This window comes from Paramormyrops kingsleyae, chromosome 4, assembly GCF_048594095.1.
Source record: "Paramormyrops kingsleyae isolate MSU_618 chromosome 4, PKINGS_0.4, whole genome shotgun sequence".
Classification (NCBI taxonomy): Eukaryota; Metazoa; Chordata; class Actinopteri; order Osteoglossiformes; family Mormyridae; genus Paramormyrops; species Paramormyrops kingsleyae.
Window position 1 is genome coordinate 36,740,879 of NC_132800.1, and position 6,000 is coordinate 36,746,878.

Below are 6,000 nucleotides of genomic sequence, written 5' to 3' on the forward strand. Positions count from 1 at the left end.
ATTGTGGGTGGGGGGGGGGGGGTGTCTTTGGAGTGGCAGCATTGGGGCAAAACAGCAGCTAAAGCAACCTGACAGTTATCTGAGCTGTTTGCTGAGTGACTAATAACTGATAACTTATAATTGGCCCATTGCCTGTCCTCTGCCTGAAGGCTGATCCCAGATCAGAGGCCTGGCGGAGGACGTGCCACGTGCTCTAACACAGCCAGACGCCGTTGACCTGCACCACATCTTAGCTACTGTCAGAGAGCGTGAAAGGCACGGGTTCATTATACGCCTCTGCAAATATATACATGAAACATGAAAGGACAGCAGAGGGCAGCACTGAGAAGGAATTAGGCATGCTAGTAAGTACATGTGACCTGACTTTCTGCATGGGTGCAAGCTTGGGGAAGCTGAATCAAAGGCAGCCAGTGATACATGGAGTGATGACTGTCTGTCGAAGCGTGTGGCCAGGATCTGTCTATACCTGCATAATGCAGAAGTGAGATAAGCAGTTATGGATTTTACCGGAACCCAGCCTCCCCCGATAAGGACAATCTGCACCCCCAACAAAAGAAGAAAAGCCTCACAAAACATTGTTATTATACTCAATCTTTGTTCTTCACTGTGCACCTGAATATGGATTCAGCACTTTATTCCTTTCAATACGAAGATAACAACTGGTTTGACACTGGAAATAAATGGGGAAATGGACAAGTGGGAACAGGCTTTCATTCCGAAATTGTTTTTCACGTTTGTGTTTTGTGCATTTTTTATGTGTTTGCACTATGTTTACGTCAATTCAATTCAAAGCAGTTTATTTTTTTATGGCACCTTATACGACAGAATTGCCCCAAGGCACTTTACATGGGTGTGTTGTGATACATTCCTGCATCATTTATACAGAATAATTATACTTTATATAATCACAAAATATACTTTACAGAACTATGAGAACTATCTTAAATCTATTTTTCAATTCTTTTGCATTATATGTTTGTTTGTCTGTATTCTGCCTACCTGACTGTTTTGGGCACAAGAAAATTTTATCTAATATATTTTTTAAATCTCATCGTAAGTAGTGTGTGATGATGTCCAGCATGTCCACGGTCTAATGTTCTGTTGTTTCTTGGCAATACGTCAAGTGCTAGACATGCATTTGAAAGATGGAGTCACACTGCAATTCTGCATAGCGCACACTAGGTGGAAGCAAATCACAGATCTTGGCATCCTGAAAAGCTTAGTATTTGGAATAAGAGAAACAGGATAGATTCCTGTGTACAAATCTGTTTTGTGATTCAGCGAGAGTGTTTTGTGCACCCCGGGGGGGCCTGTTTACCTTTACCCCATTCTGTGGCCACACGCTAACACTCGTGTCAAGTTTTACGAAGAGAAGTCGACACCATGGCGAACTCTAACGGAAATTTTGATCAAAACGCAGTTTTGTACCACAGACATGGTATTTAAAGATGTAGCTCACATAATCTCTGTTTCGCAATTGAAAAATTTTGCCACAAACGCAGATGAGCCTGGCCTCAGACATGTTTATCTGTGTGTGGACAGGTTGACAATCCTTATGGTTGGAAAAAAGACTGGTGCAAATCGACGTGAGGCAAAGGCAGCTGCGTTCCTTGATTTCACACAGAAGGGCGATCTATCATATGCCATAAGAATCCCATGTTTCTCGACAGAGAATTTTAAAAAGGGGAGTGAGGGAGAACAGCTGTTTGAGATTTGATGGATATTTCCGCAGTCACTGCTGTGTGCCGTGTATTTTAATAGGGCCTTCAACCTTGGCCCATGCACTAACTACATTTAAAGAAGCTTCAATCAAGGAGCCCTCCAGAGCCAACCCCCCCCCGCATCACTCACAGCCATTCACAGTGTGCCTCCTTCGAACTACACACGCTCCATTCCTCAGTCATCACGCTCAAACTCAGCCCTCTACGGAGAGCTGAGAGGGTGAGGAATGAGGGTCTCTGTCCTCTGGGGATTTTGACATTGCCCTTTCTAGCTAATGAGATGCTGCTGCTCTAAATTAATATGATGGCACCGTTATGTAGGAATCAGGACTGGTATTTAGCCATCGATTTTAATTTCATCTGCCAATCAGCTAGTCAATGGCACTGAATGGTTGTTTCAGTGACCTGAATGTGTGCTACTACATTACATGCTGCTGATGAAGTCCTGCTGGATTTTCTTTAGCAGTAAATCAGCATGGCTGATAACATACAGCTCTGGAAAAAAAAAATCCACTCCATATTATTTAAGATTCTGCATTGTTAAATCCTGGTTTAATCCTGGTCCTGCTGGCAGAAGGCTGCACTGCGAGGCAGGCTGCTTCCAGGCTTAAAGTTTCTAAGACAGCAGTACACAAGAACAAAGTGAAGCAGGAGATACTGGGAATGACTAAAAACCAGCCAGGTAGAGGACGGAAGAAACATTCTAATGCCAGGGATGACCATCAGCTTATCCGGCAGTGCCTCATAAAATGGAGGATGACCTCAAGTGACCTTCTAAAAGAATGGGAAACAGGTGCTGTGAAGTGCACTGCTAGTTCATTACAGGCTACTAGAAGCAGGACTGAAGACCCATAAAGCAAGGAGGAAGCCCTTCATTAATGAGAAGCAGGGAAGAACTAGGCTGTAGTTTGCAAAAAAAAAAATATATATATATATATATATATATATATAATTCACAGATGCACACCCATATATTTAGAAATAAGTACAGTAAAACAAAAATTGTGGTCTTGCAATTTTTTCCAGAGCTGTATATGGTATTTAAAGACAAAGGATTAGTGTGTGTTATTTTTTATAGCAGGACAGTTTTTAGGTTCGTTTACTTGTTTTCCACGCAGCCTGAAGTTTTGAAAAGGGAACGGTCAGTAAGAGTCATGTTGAACGGTGGTAGCGGATTTTAATTGCACGTTGGAGATCAAACAGCCCATCCCACAGGAGGCCTTCAGATGGATTTTAAAGTCGCCCGTAATTTTAAGCAGCTTTCTGCTTGAGCAATGCTCCAAACCATGGAACCGAAGGGGCCACGGAGACTCGCGAGAGGCAAACCAAAATGCGACGGGGGAAACGGACGCATTTATAATACCAGCCTGGTATGGCGGCGGCCATCTTGGGAGCTCTCAGCCTCATTGGGTGGTTAGAAGCTAATAGCATCGGTCATCCATGTGACGCAAAGCCTCGGGTGGGGCTTCAACAAGCTACACAGGATACTGGCTCCAGTGCTAACTCATTAAATGCTAACTGGACCATTCTAAGAGTCATTACCAGCATGCTTTGATGTACTCAATTTTGATGATAGACTTTCAAGAAAGTAGTACTAATCTGTTTGTTTCATGACTAGTAGTTATTTCATCCAAGTTTTATATCTATTGGGACTCATTTTCAAGTGTTTTGAAGACATTGGTCATGTCCACAATCATACCGTTTGCATTTTATTGCTTCACCCGCAGAAAAACTAACTATTGAGGAATGTAGTAACGATCTTCAATTAATTACTCACATGATTTTTTAACTACGTTTTCACTCTGTGCTATCGACACAGTCCAAGGAGACATTGAATACAATTATTCGCTAACCGCAAGTGCATCAATTAACATGCACAAAAGGGCAGGCAGATAACACACAGATTTTAAGGCGCTAACTCCTTAAATCATCATGCCTGAAATAAATGAGTCCCGTGTGTGTGTGTAGTTAGTCATTAAAAAGAGTCATGCAATTAAAATTGAACGACCACATAATCTGAGTGTGTTTCCTTGACATGTATGTAAGGAAAATTATTACTAAAGTTCTATAGAGTAGAAGCACAATTAATATAATACCAGATCATTGCAGTACGATGAAAACAGCTGCTTGAAAACCAGCCGTGTGTGGGCAGAAAAAGATTTTGATTAAAAATAGATGAGATTTAAATAAAAGATTTATAACAAAGAGTAAAGTCAAGAATCTGTCGTCATAGGGCATGAGTGTTGAGAGCCAATGGTGAAAGTTAGGTAGATATCAGTGTTATAGAAGTGAGAGTAGGGTAAAAATCAGTTATAGAGGTTAGAGTAGGGTATACCACTGAGCTATAGAGGTGAGAGGAGGGTATACCTCAGAGTTACTCAGGGGAGAATATGTTATTTCTCAGAGTTATAGAAGTGAGAGGAGGGCATACATAAAAGTGAGAGCTATAGAAAAGTCGGGTATACTTTAGATTTACAGATGTGAGAGTAGGGTATACCACAGGGTTACATAGGTGAGAGTAGGGTACAACTAAGAGTTACAGAGGTGAGAGTAAGGTATACCTCAGAGTTACATAGGTGAGAGGAGGGTATACCTCTGAGTTACAGAGGTGAGGGGAAGGTATACCTAAGAGTTATAGAGGTGAGAGGAGGGTATACCTCAGAGTTATAGAGGTGAGGAGAAGGTATACCTCAGAGTTACATAGGTGAGAGGAGGGTATACCTTAGAGTTTTAGAGGTGAGAGGAGGGTATACCTCAGAGTTATAGAGGTGAGGGGAAGGTATACCTCAGAGTTACATAGGTGAGAGGAGGGTATACCTCAGAGTTATAGAGGTGAGAGGAAGGTATACCTCAGAGTTATAGAGGTGAGAGGAAGGTATACCTCAGAGTTATACAGGTGAGAGGAAGGTATACCTCAGAGTTATACAGGTGAGAGTAAGGTATACCTCAGAGTTATACAGGTGAGAGGAAGGTATACCTCAGAGTTATACAGGTGAGAGGAAGGTATACCTCAGAGTTATACAGGTGAGAGGAAGGTATACATCAGAGTTATACAGGTGAGAGGAAGGTATACCTCAGAGTTATACAGGTGAGAGTAAGGTATACCTCAGAGTTATACAGGTGAGAGGAAGGTATACCTCAGAGTTATACAGGTGAGAGGAAGGTATACCTCAGAGTTATACAGGTGAGAGGAAGGTACTGTATACCTCAGAGTTATACATGTGAGAGGAAGGTATACCTCAGAGTTATACAGGTGAGAGTAAGGTATACCTCCAAGTACTACAGCAATAGCAGTGTGAGAGAGATGATTGCCTGTTACATCAGATAGTCAAAGGAACGTAAAGTGAGGCAGTGACACAATGGGTTCAGACGTAAACAAAGCGAGGAATTGTCCTCTTAATGACATGTGCGACAGGAATCAATGCACATTTGTTGAGAGTTAGCAAAAGGTACATACTCCGAAACTGTCTCTCTATACTATTTGCATCAGATTAAGGACTTGCCATTTTCTAATGCCGAGGGACAAAAAGAAATGAAAGTGTGTTCTCTCCTAGACAGTATAAGCCGTGATAAAACACAATCTAAAGTCTGCTGGGTCTCATCACTGCCAAGCAACACAAGTGACGCAAAAGCCTTCATTGGTGAGACTAAAAACAGCTGCAGATGGTTCTGGAAGCTCTAAGGTTATGCCCCTTAAGGCCAAGTTAAGGACAGTGATGCGACTCTACATACTGGAAAAGGGGAAAATATTCTTTAAATTATTGGAAAAAATGCCAAAATTGTGTTAATTAGCATTTCTAAGTTAACATGCTAATTTCTGTATTTAGTTGTTGTTTTGCTAGAGTGGTTTGGTTGCGTACCTTTTAGGAAATCCGTAAAGCATGTCTGAAGGCTGCTTACAGTAAGTCACATGACTCAGTTCATGATCAACCGCTAATTGACCTTGTAGTTGATTTGGTTTTACACCGCTAGCATCTGAAGGCGCTAAGCTGTCAGTTCAATACCCGGAGTGTTCTGCTGTACTGGGACACCTGCGTGTGGAAGGGGATTATGTATTCTGCTAGCATAAATAAAGCATGTTTACCGCAGCGTCAGAAATACGGCATTCATCTATTTTCAATAAATACCTCAACCAGAAGCCGGCCACTAGGAAACATAGGGTACGACCGGCACGAAACATTCAATCATAGTGCAGCAACACACACACGCGCACACACACGGGGCCGTTTGGAGTCCCAGATTCACTTGGTTACCATTTCTGCAGATGGTGCACAGATTC